Here is a 15,913-nt window from a genome sequence, read left to right as displayed (position 1 = left end):
CTGAGCACTTTAAAAAGTGCCATGTAAAGTCCTCAGAGAGAACACAGTTTCCCTCGAAAGTTTGGAAAAAGACATGACCTTTGATCAGGATGAAGAAACTGACGGAAATCACTACACTCAAAGAATAAACACATTAAAAAGAGAGAATACATATAAAAAATGAAAACCAATACCTTTACAAATAACTGGTAACATATTTTGGGAGGGAATCCATATTAAAAACTATGTTAAGCTCTTTTGCTTGTGCCTGTGGTGCCGACAGGATGGCCAAGTGTTGCTGTCTTTGGACTGCCAGAAGAGACATGATCAATAGTACAAGAAAGCCCATTTGGGCATAGCCCTGAAGACCAACATTTTTGGAGGCAATCCGTGCAAAGGGAATTGTGTGGGAAAAAGTAGGGGTTGAAGCCAAACAGCCAAATTCTGTCATCAGGAAGTGTGTCAGGTCCAGCTGACCAAGAATGGCAAAAAACAAAATCACAGCCTTTGCACCCAATGATTGTTGTTTGAATTTTATTTATGAAGTTCTTGTTGCTGGATTTGGTTGTAAAGGTCATGCAGGTGGTGACATTCCTGGAGTCTGCTTTAAGGTTGTCAAAGTAGCCAATGTCTCTCTTTTGGCCTTATACAAAGGCAAGAAGGAAAGACAGAGATCATAAGTTTTGATGGTGAAAACACAGTAATAATAAATTTTCATATGCCAAAAAAATTTTTTTTATTGAGATTAAATATAGAAGGACACATGCCAGAGGGCAGAAAAGAAAATATAAAACAAAACAAAAACCAATCTTGACATTTAGAAAGATTTCCATTAGATGAAAAGTGTGATCACAAAACAAAAAAATAGGTTAATAACCAGAAGACTAGATAAAGAACAACATGGCAAATTAGAAAATAAATAAATTTTAAAAACTATCTCAAAGTCATGGAAAGAGATAAGACTAGGAAAATTTAATTCAAGAGCAGGATTGCAGTAATAATCCCCCCCCCAAGAAAACAATTATGAGATCCGATATCACAAAATAGATTAGATATCCCAGAAAGAGAAAGGACATCACATGAAAGAAATAATAAAAACCATTGGAGATGAAACATTTCCAGAATTGAATAAAAAGATTTGAGTCATAAGATTAAAAGTGTATGCTGAGACCAGGAAAATGAGAAACATTTTGTTCAAGTGTATAAATTCTAAGAGTAAAATATTTCCAGTTTCATCCTGGCAGGAAAACAGAAAAATGTTAATACATGTATATGTAACTTAAAAACAACAACAAAAAACTTCATTATATTTTATAATTTGAATTTACCATAATTTTTAGATCAAATTTCCACTTGGAGATTTCCAAGATATGATACAAATTCAATGGGTAAGATAATCTAGGTCAGTGTGAATGGAAATTGCCAGGGTAGAGTCACTTTTGTCATGGGAACTGAAATGGAGCAGGGAGGGGTCATGAAGAGGTTACCTTATGCTCCTCCTACCTTTGAACTTTTGAACCAACAGTGAGACCACATCCTGAACTTTACTTCCTCTTCACCATGACAATGAGAGCATGTGTACTCTTCATCTTGAAAGGAGCCAATCGGGTTCATCAGCCAGTATCCTTCATTTGCATAGAGAACCTAAATAAATTTTGACCTTGGACTTTCTTGCTTGCTGTAGACGCACATCCTGTAACTTGCTTATCTCAGAGTTTCACCACCCGGACTTCACCAATCCTTTTTAAACTTGTCATGACACCATGCTAGACAGCCAGTAGGAAAAGTTCCTTTTGCTACAAACTTGTGGTGTTTGACCTTGTAAGCTCTAGCTTTCTTTTGTCTTCCCAGAGCACAGTTGGAGATGCTACCTGAATCTGTATCTCTCAGATTGCAATCCTTTAGCTCAAATAACTGCTTTTTATTCCTTATTACAGCTTAAACCCACCCCTACCCCCCTTTTTTTTCGGTTGACAGCAGTATTAAGAGAATGGCTCAAATAATAGACTGACCCATAGATCTTGGTAGGAAGGGATGATAAAATAGGCCATTGCTGACAGATAAGAAGACATTTAGGGATTTAAAGAATTGAGAAACTGGAGGTGCTGATGAGGTCAAAGAAAAAGCATAATTTTGTATTGCTTGATAAAATACTTACTAAATATTTACATCAATCTATTTGTGTAAATAAATTACTGGGAACTAAAGTTCTAATGACTTTTAGTTTTAGTAAGATAAAAAGAAAAAGAAAACCTTTTAATAAGAATTGAAGTCACTTTTCATAAACGCAATTAGAAAAAAGTATGACCAGAGTACTTAATTCAAGAAGCAGGGTTTAATTCTGTTTTGTATCCCCACTCCTCTCAGCCCATATTTTTAAGCAAAATCTCCATATGCAATAAATATAATTTTAACTTAAATTACTTCATTAATTTGAATGACAATTGCATATTTACATTCCATTTTAGTCTTTTGGTACATTTAGCACTGTGATTGCAAAAATCTTTTAATAGGAAATAAATCAGGACTCCAGTTGTAACATATCAAATTCTTTCTATTGCAAGGCAAACAAAAATTTAGCTTGGCATGTTTAAGTATCATTTTTTTTCTTTTTTTGCTAGTTGTGATTCTTCATGTAATATGAGAATAAATAGTTCTTTGTCATTTTATATGCTCACATGATATTTCTGTCTATAAGAATAATATTTTATTTTAAAAATATTTTGTGACCCTTCATTTTAAAGTTTATATTCCAAATGATATAATTATATAATGCAAAATAATTTTTGTTGCTTCAAATTTTTGAATTTGCATCTCCACATAAACAAAGTTTCCTAAATATAAAATTTATATTCAGGAAGCTTAACTGATACTTTCTTTGGCAAGTAAAGGTTAATATAAATATTTATACTTTTGATAAACTCAAGAGGTTAAAATCATTAATATGCTCACTGTAGCAGCAGGGTACAAAATATTAAAAATTTCAAACATACAATTAAAATAACTATGGAACTAAATTAGTTACGAAGCTGCTTTAAGATACAGTATTAAGAGAAAACAACCCAAGTGTCTACCAATAAATAAAAAGGATAAATGAAATACGGTATATATATACAATGGACTATTATTCCATTTTAAAAAGAAATGAAATTCCAATACCTGCTGTAACATCAATGAAACTTAGACATTATGCTAAGTGAAATAAGCCAGACAAAGAAGGACAAATATTTTATGATTCCATTTATGTGCAGTACCTAGAATACGCAAATTAAAAGAGTTAGAAAGTAGATTAGAGATTATCAGGGGCTGGAGGAAGAAAACGTAAGGAATTATTGTTTAGTGGTTACGGGGTTTCTGTTTGGAATGGTAAAAGAGTTCTGGAGGTGGATCAGTGATGGCTGTACAAAATTGAGGGTATAATTAGTGCCACTGAATTGTACACTTAAAAATGATTAGAATGGTTTATTTTACGTCATGTATATTTTAACACACACACAGGAGATTTTTGATAGTTATTACATGCAAATACACTTTCATATACAGAATAAAAACTAGGGCAAGGAAATATGCTGTATTTATTGATGAAAATTTAGTTACTGTGCTTATGTATTAGATGTAGTCATTGCAGTACTAATCTAAGATGATGTTCTAACAGGTCTGAACAAAATTCAGAATTTATATATTTTAGATTCTCAGGCCTTTGGATGATAGGAGTGGAATTATTTTTATTAAATAGATATTGGGGAAATTATTACAATCTAATCAGTGTCACCTTCACACTACATATATTTTAAATAAACTGTGTACTAGTATTTTCTGAGTATTGCAAAATTTCAAGTTTGTAGAAGAAGTTATTGTATTCAGGACATTTTTAGATATATAATCTTTTATTTGTTATTTAGTTAAAATTATTAGTATTTTCTGGTTTCCTTCCTTTATATTATACCTAGAAATATCTTTCCCAACTGATGAATAAATATGGAATTACATTTTATGCTAAATATTTTATGGTTTTATTTTTTAAAGTTAATCTCTTAATATGTTGTATCAGTTACATATTGCACTTATTTTTTTCCCCTTCAAGTAACTATCCCAGACACATTTATTGTGTGAGTTTACATTTCACCACTAATACAAACTATCTTCATCCTATATTATTGTGTTAACTGAGTGTAATGAATCAGGAGGCTTTGGTTAGAAATAAATGATAAAGATTTATTTAAAGGTCTTAGGTTTGCAAACCAGAAACACAACTAGGCAATACCCAGAGTGTTCTGAAGAAGGAAAAGAATCTGAGGGTTCTTAAAGTAAAAAGTACATTCTTGAGAAGAGTCATTTTTGCACTTTTAGCCTCTGGATTGTTCTGAGACTATAATCCTCTAGAGGACTGATGCTCTGAATAATGGATGTCACTTGGTCTGGATACAGGAACGTTCTTTTCTTAGTCCTTCAGGGAATAATCAAAGGGTTAGCTGAGGGTCTGGTATATATCTAGGCATTGACACAAGACTGGAAAGTTAAAAATTTTAAATTCCCTAGGTTAGTAAAAACAAGAATAAAATTGTTTCCTCATACCTCAACCTACTTAATTTTAGTAATTTGGCAGCTTGACTACAGTGACTCTGTTGTATTTCTTCACAGTATACCTCAATTAACTGTTAAGGTTTAAGGTATACTATTGATCTTTTTATTCACTGTCACTGTTCAGAAAAATTTGGTGAGAGCACCATAACATATAAGTTACTGAAAAATGACTAAATGTTTTACTCTCTGGTGTGCAAGTACATTTAATTCCTCTTATGTCCAAATATTTTTATGACTCTAAGCATTATTTTACAGCTTTAAATCATCTTGTCAGCCATCTCTTCCTATCATCTAACAAAAATTGTTGCAATTTTAATTACTATTGCAGTAAAATTTGTATTAACTTAAGAAAATCCACTCTCGTTTCTTTCAGTTATTCTTGTTATTTACTTCCATGGCTCTAAATAATGTGTTAAATAACACTGCTACTTTTTGGTTGTTTAGTTTTAAATGTCATCTATTCACTTCACATTAGAGGAAATAATTCTTCTCTGTGATTCCACCCCACCACATTCTTTCATCCTTCCCATTTCCATTCTCCTAATATAATGATAATATTTGCATTCTTATGAGTATGTCAATGCTATCATAGTTGAGTATTGTTTACTTTTGCACCATTTAAAACAATAAAAATTTGCTTGCTTGATTTTCTGTGTATCATTAATTCAAACAAACCCTTAGAAAATTGCCTAAATTTCCCCTGAAATATTCAGACAGATTAGTTGTGCTATGCATTTCATCTACCATGTTTCCCTGAAAATAAGACCTTGCCGGACAATCAGCTCTAAAGGGTCTTTTGAAGCAAAAATTAATATAAGACCTGATCTATATAATATAATGTAATATAATGTAACGTAACGTAATGTAACATAACGTAATATAATATAATATGATATAATATAATACTGGGTCTTATATTAATTTTTGCTCCAAAAGACGCATTAAAGCTGATAGTCTGGCTAGGTCTTATTTTCAGGGAAACATAGTACCTGAAAAAATGCCACCCCTCCCCACCCACAGACATCTGACCTGCTTTAATCTGGCAGTAGTTGCTTCCTATGCTGGTGCATGTCTATCATCCTGGAAGTAATCTTTTCCTTTAATCTGGGGAATCCTTTTGCTTTCCCCCTGTAATAGATATTTTGTTTCTAGTATGGCCTCTTATTTTCCTTCTTGTTCCCTCATGTTGATGATGTAAATCAAACATTAGCTTCCTGAGGGGAGGGGAAAATATGGGAAGGAAAAATTTCAAACATTCAAACACAGGACAATGACACTTGATTGATAGGTTGGCTGGATAGACTTGGTTGGATAGAAAATTGAGGGCGGAGGGTTATATAGTATTCCTTCAGATTTTTAAAGCTACTTTTCTATTGTCTTATAGTTTCAAGTGTTTTTGTTAGGTCTACAGCTGGTATGATAATTGACCCTGTCAAATTATGTACTTTATTTTTCTTTCTGAAAATGTATTTCTAATTTCCCTATTGCTCTAAAACTTAATAAATGTGTAAATTGTGCTGAGGACACTTAGAGCTCTTTATATTTAAAATACACTATATTTTATTTTCAGGAAAATTTCCTAAATATATTTTATCTATACTTCTGTTTTCTCTAATGACTTCTTCTGGATTATTTGGATATTGAAACTTTTGGACTGATCTTCTAATTTTCATATCTTCACCTTAAAAAACAACAACACTTTATTTGTGGTATAATTGACATGTAAATGCTATACATATTTAACGGATATAATTTGATATATTTGGAGATACATATATACTTCTATGAAACCATTGCTACCATCAAGGCCATAAACACATTCATTACCTTTTATCTTTCTTTGCCATTTGCTCTATTTTCTCTTTCTAGTAAATTCCTTATAACTTTTGTTCACATTTCTATCAGTGTTGAATTTCTGAGTTTAATTTTGTTTTCTGAATGTCCCTTTCTTATAATATCCTCTCATTTTAATATTGAGATATAATTGACATATAACATTAGTTTCAAGTGTACAACATAGTGATGTGACATTTGTATATATTGTGAAATGATTATCACAATAAGTCTAGTGAACGTCCATCATTACACAGTTACAAAATCTTTTTCCTTGTGATGAGAACTTTTAAGATCTACTCTCTTAGATACTCTCAAATAGGTAATCAGTACTGTTAACTATAGTCACCATGATGTACATTCAATAATATCCAATTCTTCATAGTTGTCATGTCATCTCTTATTTCTCATTACAAATGATAGTGTAAGGTTTGATTGAGAGTTTTTTTGGACATTTTCATAATCCTGAAGAGTTACGTTTCCTCCCACTTTCTTTCTTCTCATGTTTTGATTGATCTTTCATTTGAGCTGCACTTCTCATGGTCTGCTCCTTCTTGGTTGTCTGCTTACATTTAAGAGAACTAAGCTGACCAGAAGCTCGAACTTGTGAAAGGCTTTTTTTTTGGCTGTGAGCTTCGAATGGAATGATCTAGATAGGCTGTTTGGTAAGATAATCGGTATTTTTAGGTCTTTTTCCTAAGACTGGTCATAGTTTGCAAAGGAAAAGTCTCCAATCTAGTTTGATCAGTGAAGAAATGGTTACTTGCCCTGTGTGAGCCAAGTGGTCAAGGGCTTCCTAGAAGGTCTTGCATCTAGTAAGAGTTGTTCATTTAATTCAGTGTTGTGCTGGAGCTGGCTTGTACTGGCTCATGAGAGCCAAATGTTATCATTTTAGGAAGTTTGCAAGCCAGTTGTTAAACACAGCCTTTTAAGAGCTACGTTACATAAGCATACAATTAAATTATATAAAGAACAAAGGTAATAAAAATTCAAAACTCACTTCTTTCTAATTATTTCTCTAGATTTTCAATTATCTATGCGCTTGAGGTAATTTATTACTGTTGTATCTGTAGGGTGGAAATATTACAAATGTGGTCCTGCACATCTTTCCCTGTTCAGTAGCATCATGTTGATAGCTTTAAATCGGCCGTGGAAATAGTATTTACAGCACATAAATCAGCAAACCTTATACATCAGGGCTTGCTTTATTGTTTTTTATTGTCTAGACTTAATAAAGTGAAGCAAAAAAATATTGATAAGGCACATTAAACTGAAAAATGTTTAGATTGGTAGCTGTTACGTTGTTAAGAGCACAAAAGTGAAGAAATATTCTTCTAGTACTTAAAAATGATGATCTAATCAAAGAAGTCATGTCATTGACAAATGAGTGAAGTGCCTACAGGTATCTGCAGAATTTCATTTTGTTTTATTTTTTAAGTAAACAAAAATAACCAGTATTCATGTTTGAACTACTCTTATCCATCAGTTGCAATCACACATAGATTGACTATAGATACAAGAGTTTGGCAACAACAACAACAAATTGATGAAAGCATTTACAAGAATCAATTGCTCTATGGAATTTATAGTAAAGAGTATTACATATTTAATTATGATTTAAAAATATATTACCATTATTATTTTAATTTTATGGGGGAATGTTGGGCAACAGTGTGTTTCTCCAGGGCCCATCTGCTCCAAGTCCTTCAATTTAGTTGTGGAGGGCGCAGCTCAGCTCCAAGTCCAGTTGCCATTTGATCCCGCAATCTTGTTGTTGAAAGCCTGTGCTCTAACCAATTGAGCCATCCAGCTGCCCCTCCGGAAGCTCAGTGGCAGCTCATTGTCTTCAGTCTAGTTGTGGAGCGTGCAGCTAACTGGCCCATATGGGAATCGAACCGGCAACCCTGTTGTTCAGAGCTTGCACTCTAACCAGCTGAGCCATCTGGCTGCCCAAAAGATATTATTTTTTAAGAGCTGTTTTAGGTTCACAGTCAAATTGCAAGGAAGGTACAGATATTTGCCATAATTCCCTATCCCCACACATGCATAACCTTACCCATTATCAACATCATTCAGAGAATGATACCCTATTTTCCCGAAAATAAGACCCAACCAGACCACCAGCTCTAATGCATCTTTTGGAGCAAAAATTAATATAAGAACCAGTCTTATTTTAATATAAGTGGAATAGAAAGGTGTTTAATCCAGCAGGCTACATAACACACAGATCTTGAGAGTAATAATCTTTTACCTCCTTAGAAGTTAACCAATAAAAGAAGTTAACCATGGCTTCTCCTTATATTAAAATAAGACCGGGTCTAATATAATATAATGTAATATAATATAATATAATATAATATAATATAATATAATATAATATGAGGTCTTATATAAGACCAGGTCTTTATAGTATATTATAACATAATATAATATAACATAATATAATATAATATAACATAATACCAGGTCTTATATTAATTTTTGCTCCAAAGAATGCATTAGAGCTGATGGTCCAGCTAGGTCTTAGTTTTGGGGAAACATGATACATTTTTACCAAGGATAATCCTACACTGACACATCATAGTCACCCACAGTCCAAAGTTTACCTCAGCATTCACTCTTGGTGGTGAACATTTTATGGGATTGGACAAATGTATAATGACATCCATCCATCTCCATAATATCACATTGAGTATTTCACTACCCTGAAAATCCTGTGTGCTCGGCCTATTCATCTCTCCACCACTCTCACCACCCTCCCACCCCACCCATCCCCGACAACCACTGATCTTTTACCTTCTTTATAATTTTACCATTTTTAAGAATGTCATGTAGTTGAAATGATACAGTATGTAGCCTTTTCAGATTGATTTCTTTCACTTAGTGATATGTATTTAAGGTTCTTTCACATCTTTTCATGACTTGATAGCTCTCTTATTTTAATTTCAATTTTTCAGCACTGAATAATATTTCATTTTCTGGATGTATCACTGTTTATCCATTCAGCTACCGAAGGACAGCTTCTTTTTTAAGAAGAGGGGGAAAAGGATAAAAAATATGAATAATACAATGACAATACCTACACACCTATCAATAATCACTTTAAATGTAAATGAGTTAAATGCTTTAATCACAGACATAGGGTGGCTGAATGGATAAGAAAACGAGACTCATACATATTCTGCCTACAAGAGACCCACTTCAAATCAAATGACACACACTGCTTTTGCTAAATCTAGAGTCTCATGGGAGAGGTCATGCTGAGAACTGAGGATGGCTGCCATCAGTACCAGGCCTGCAGTAACTTTGCAAAAAGCCAGAACACCCAGATGCCTGCTGTCGGATCCCTTAAGGTTCAGTGAGCGATAGAGCCTTGTGCAGTAAGCAAGTTGGGTGAGGCAGGGTCCCAGGGAGTCACTAGAGTGGGAAGAGTTGTGGTCACTAGGTTAATGTAGACTCTGGTTTGGTGTCAGTGTTGAGCCTGGAGCAGCTCAGCAAAAGTCTCAGGACACACCGAGGCCAGTCACCACCCCGCCTGGGGCCTATGGACTCTGATAGTTTTCCAAGAAAGAGTGAAATGTAGGAGGGGCTGACTGTTCTCAGAGAAAGTGCTTCCAGCAATGCGCGAGTTGGGTGGAGCTGGGTCCCAGCTGAGTCAGCAGGGTGGAGCTGCGGAGCTCACCAGACCAATCAGATTCATATTTGGCCATGGGGGGGTGGGCTCAACATAGGAAAGATGTTGCCCACCTGCTGGCTGCATGAGAGGAAGAACCCCCACTGGGAAAATGCTGACTATCCTTCAGTCCTCCCCCGAAGGCACACACCTCAGTCTGCCCCCCATATGTCTCCGAGGCCTCCAAATCACCATCCCCTCTGCTGGAGTCCAAGGTGAGTGCCTCCAAGTGAGTGAGTGTGCACAGGCCATTTAAGAGAACATCTGAGTTCCCCACAGCTGTCCATCCCACTCAAATGGTAGGAATTCCCACTGTTTTTTACAGCCAGGTGTTGTGGGGGCTCCTATTCCTGGCACCAGTACTCCAGGCTGGGGAGGTTTGGGGCCTGTTCTGTGTCTCCACCCCTCCTACCAGTCTTGACATGGCTTCTTCTTTATATTTTTAGTTACAGGACTTCTGTTTGGCTAGACTTCAGGTGGTTCTCCAGGTTGATTGTTCTGTAATTTAGTTGTAATTTTAATGTGTTCACGGAAGCTGCAGGAACAGTGTTTATCTACTCCACCATCTTGGATCTCTCTGTTTATCAATATTTTTCAGTAAAGTTTCATGTTGCCCCATAAAAGTCATGTGTGTCTTTTATCCATTACAAGTGCTTTTATATTTACAAGTACTTTTATTGATGTTTTAAATGGTATATTTTAAAAATTGCATCATATAACCATCTATTGCTTGTGTATAGAAATGCTATTAATTTTTATATTTGATTTTATGTCCACAATCTTGTTGCTTCTAATAATTTGTATTTTTTTGATTGGTCTATATAGAAAATAATGATACCTACAGGGAGGAACAATGTGATTCCTTTCTTTACATTTCTTAGACTCTTGTTTCTTTTTACTGTGCCCCGTACTGAGCAACACTCATAGTACAATATTGAAAAGAAGTGATGATAGTGAGCATTCTACTATTTTTCCTGATTTTAAAGGGAATGCTTCTACTACTTCACCACTTTGTATGGTGCTGTAGTTTTGTTTGTTTGTTTGTTGTGTTTTGTTTTTTAAGATACTCATTATCAGTTTATTAAATATCTTTCTATTCCACTTACTAATTATTTTAAAAAATAATGTGTTTTATTAATGCATTTTATTAAAAAACATGTTGCACCTGTGTAGGTGATTATTTATAGTCCTTTGCACTTAATATGCATATGTGTTAAATTCCATTATTAGATTTTATAATGTTAAACTATTCTGGAACTTCTGGGATAAACCCCAACTGGTCATGAACTATTATTTCTCTTATACATTGCTAGGTTTGGTACTGTAATATTTTATTTGGGATTTTACATCTATATTAATGATTAAAATTAGCCTATATATTTATTTTCTTATTATGGTCTTATCTGGTTATAATATCAAGTTTATTATGGCTTCGTTAAAAATAATTGAAGAAGAGACATGTTCTGTTGCTTTACAGCTGCCAAACCGTTTGTTCCCCCACGCTCTTCCCAGGATTTCACAAGGGAGTGCCTCAGCAAACTGAGGCCCAATGGAATTATATCGGTCCCTCCCCTTCAATGGATTCCTTGGAGTTGTGTGTGTGTGTGAAGACAAAGTATAAGCTGGAACACAATGGGAACTTTCGGAAAGACAGCCAGCAGGCTACGTAACACACAGATCTTGAGATTAATAATCTTTTACCACCTTAGAAGTTAACCAATAAAAACTATGCGTTGGCCGATTCAGGGCTCAGTCCTTGAGGCTCAGTCCTTGAGGCTCAGTCCCTTGGCCCTGCTTGTACCCTGTGCTTGACTACTGTCTTTTCTTAGCCCTGCACCGCCCTTCTCGCTTCCCAGAGCTCGTGTCGTGCGGGACGCGACAATGTCCCATGTTTTCTATTAATAGATTTTTAAAAAATATTGGAATAATTTTTTCTTTGACTATTTGGTATAATCCATCTATAAAATTAGAGAGCCTGTTTTTTGTAAAATGGGTAATAAATTTTATTTACTAGTTAAGTTTTTTAATGGTTGTAGGGCTATTAAAAACTTCTATTTCTCTTTGAGCAAGTATGATAATTATTTTTCTATGAAAATGTTTATTTCCTTTAATTTTTTCAAATTTGGCATAATGTTTTTTCTTATACTCTCTTTAATCTTTACTGTGCTTTATCAATAGTTTTATCCTGTTTATATTTCTAATACTATTTATTTGTGGCTCTCCTCTTTTTCTGGCTTGTTTTGCCCAGATACTTGTCAATTTCATCAATCTTTTTTAAAAAAACAAACACATTTTGCCATTGTTAATTCTATTTTTCTTTGTTCTTCTCTTTTTTTCCAGCTGTTTTATTTTACTGGGTTTATTTGTTCTTTTCTAAATTCTTAACTCAATGATTAGCTTATTAATTTTTAGACTTTCCTTTCTGATATGAGCTTTTAAGTATATACATTCCCCTACAAATACTACTTTAGCTGCAACAAACAAATTGTCATTCAGTTCTAATCATTTTCTACTTTTTTTCATGGTTTATTTTTTAACCAATAAGTTATTAAGAAGTTTGTCAGTAAATTTATGTGTGCTTGTTAGTGTACTTATTTTCAAATATATGTTTTCTTTTAGACATTTTTTGTTTCAATTTCCAACTCAATTAAAATATGGTTAGAGAATAGATATTCATGATGATATTAAATCTTTTTAGATTATTCATTCTTTTAGACGTAGTCCATGGTCACTTTTCTCTGCATTCTAAATAGACTTGAGAGAAATGTGTATTTTCTAAATTTTGATTCTTGGTTCTAAATACAGTCATTGGATCAATTAGTAATTGTAAATTCCAAATCTAGAATAGTTTTATGTATGTTTTGCCTTAGCTACTATCTACAAAAGGGTTGTTAAAATCTCTCTATATAATGGTGGCTTGTAAAATTCTCCTTGCAGTTGTGTTAATTTTGTTTCATGTATTTTGAAGTTATGCTATTAGGTACATACTGTTAAGTCTTAGGGCAATATAGCCTCTATAACCCTGTGATTCACATCATCCAGTAAGATGACTTTCACTTTTAATCATAACCGATTAGGAAGATTGTAAGAAAATTTCAAAATAGACTGAAACAGTATAGAGCTACCTCAAATCCAATCAAGCATTGTGGCTGATTAGATGAGAGATATTTTAATCTGATATGAAAATTAACTGATGACTCAAATCCTAAAATATGAGCTAGGCAATCATTGCCAGGTTTTTGTTCTGGAGTCACTGTTACAGATATTCAACTAGGACTCGGCGCTTTTTATTTGTATCATAGAGGAGAATCTGGTTGGTTACTCAGCAGGTATTTCAGATAATTAAAACACTCCTTCAAGCTGAAAAGGCAAAAGCAAAAATGTTTGAACGGTAGTTTCAAACATTTTGAGATAATTATTTCCTTAGAGAATTAACGTTTTTTAATCCAGAAAAGAGTTGGAATTATTTCTCATTGTTTTCTAATATTATTGCATTACAATAAGAAAACCATTTTTAATTTTGTTTAACAGAATTAGACCTATTAGAGTAATAGATTAATCTTGTAATTACAGTTGCCCGTTATTTGATTAAACAATTGATTTAGATTTCTGATTTTAAAATAAAATATTACTATTTTATATACAGTGTTAGAATACCTGATAGATTTTAAGAATTGTTGTATGATAAGAATTTAAGTCATTATATTTATATACCTTATTTATGTATTCTGTAAAGTTTGTGAAATAGATAATTGAAGGAATGAAAAAGGAACTTGAATATATTACATTTATGAACACAGGTTAAGTTTTAAAGTGTTTAAACTAACTGTGTAGGTTGGAACAAATATTAGATAATGCCCTATAGTCTCATTTACAGCCAATTTTTTCTCATTCCACACACAAGGTATGTTTATACTTTTGAACCTTCTAGTGGTTCCTGGGACCATCTGACCAGTTCTGGCCAATGGCTGTCATTTCCATGCTAATGCTTTTAATTGCCAGAGTGAGGTATTCTAGTGCTCATCTCCCTCACTGTACCATACTCAAAAGCTTCTGTCTGAGATGGGAGCAACAAACATGGAGATTCCACCAGGCTGGGTCTTTGAGTGACTATATAGAATAGAAGCCCCTTGGTAATTTAAGTTTGACTTACAATGTGAGGAAGAAATGATCTGTTGTCTATTTAGGCAAGTGAACTATTGTTTTTCTTTGTCTTTGCAGCATAACTCATCCTGTCTTGATTGATAAAGCTATTGATTTAGGGAGGGCAAGGCCTGAAAGATATGGCTTTTCCTTAGTCATTAGGAAACTGTGGCAAGAAAAATTATATTGAGATGGGAGGAAAAATTGGTATTTTATGTTTTTCTGTGACAAGACATTTTCTAAAACTTTCAACTGTGGTAGTTTGAGAGGCATATTGTATGCTTATTACATTTGTGTTTGTAAAGGAAGAGATTGTAAAACAGTAGCAGGTGCTGGTCAGTATTGGTGTTATGTTTTTGGCAAAATGTTCCAAGAAATATCTGAGCAGAGTAGGAAACTGACAGTTTTACAAATAGATATGAGATGGATTGAAGGTATTCCAGAAAGTTGAGAAGTTTCAATGTCACAAATGTCAACTGATTATATATTCTAAACAGTAAGAAATAGAATGGATGAAACCTTTGTGTGATAAAGACTGATTAAAATTCAGACTTGAGATAAAGACAAAGTTAAGATTATCTTTATATGAATGGATCTGAGCACCCTGATGGATTCCTGAGACCCTTTTGGGGGATGTGCAAAGTAAAAACTATTTTCATAATAATAGGTAGCATTATTTACCTTTCCCACTCTCATTGTCTCACAAGTGTGTGGTGTATAAAAAGTACATTGACATGACTTCAGATTCCACATTGCAACTACTCTTTAAGAAACTATCTCTTGTTAAGTATCAAAGAATACTGACAATTGTCTGAAAAGTCTATTAAAATGTTCTTTTTTATTTTCCATTTACGTATATGTGAGAAGCCGTGGTTCTTTCACATTCCTCGACCAAAACAACACAAGGCAGCAGATTGAATGCAGAAGCAGGTATGACAATTCAAGTGAACTATGGCAGATTTTTACTGTTCTCCAATATCTAATCTCTTCTTCTCAGGAAGAGATAGAATAAATACCACATTATTCAGACTTGTTTTCAACATTTGTGGATAGTGAGATATGAGGTGAGAAGTAGTAGTGTGCAACTTTTATGGGTTGTCTGTAAATGAAGGGGCTACTCTCTTATCCTTTCCTTTTCTCTATTAGCTAGAATAGCGATGTAGTAGTTGGAGCTCCTGCAGCTACTGTATACCAGTAGACTGTAGACTGTTGACCTTGAGGTTATTTACTTGAAAGAATAAAATCTTGTTAACTCTACTGATGTTACTTTGATATTTCTCTAGCATGCAGCTACAATTAATCCTAACTTTCATGGAAACATTACTGATATCTTTTTGTCTATAAAACTTTTTTTTTTTTTTTTTTTTTGAGGAGTACACAGCTCACAGTGGTCCATGCATAGATTAAGCTGGCAACTTTGGTGTTATCAGCACCATGCTCTAAACAACTGAACTAACTGGCCATCCCCTATAAAACATTTTTATAATAAACAAATTTAAACATACATGTGCACATTACTAGGCTTTCTAGGAAATACTCCTATTCATTATCAAGCATAGTTAAAGTAACTCCTTGCTACTGCTTACCCTGGGACAGGTACATAGGGTAGTCTTTGTGAAGAATAGTTCAATTTCAAATAAATTGCCTACCTTCTATTTTTCTACTTGGAGCTCAAATGTAAAACAATACTGTTTCCTCTGT

The 15,913-nt window shown here is 33.8% G+C and overlaps 1 protein-coding gene across 3 annotated transcripts in view; it reads left to right on the top strand.

The window, feature by feature from the left end:
- LOC148758918 (uncharacterized) overlaps positions 1-15,913 on the top strand; it is a 933,397-nt gene that overhangs the window by 461,615 nt on the left and 455,869 nt on the right. The gene's annotated exons all lie outside the window — the stretch shown is intronic.

The sequence above is a fragment of the Rhinolophus sinicus genome, chromosome 2, assembly GCF_057876585.1.
Source record: "Rhinolophus sinicus isolate RSI-liver-muscle chromosome 2, RSI-T2T, whole genome shotgun sequence".
Classification (NCBI taxonomy): domain Eukaryota; kingdom Metazoa; phylum Chordata; class Mammalia; order Chiroptera; family Rhinolophidae; genus Rhinolophus; species Rhinolophus sinicus.
The sequence above is the reverse complement of the archived record's forward strand: the minus strand, read 5'-3'. Positions and strand labels throughout refer to the sequence as shown.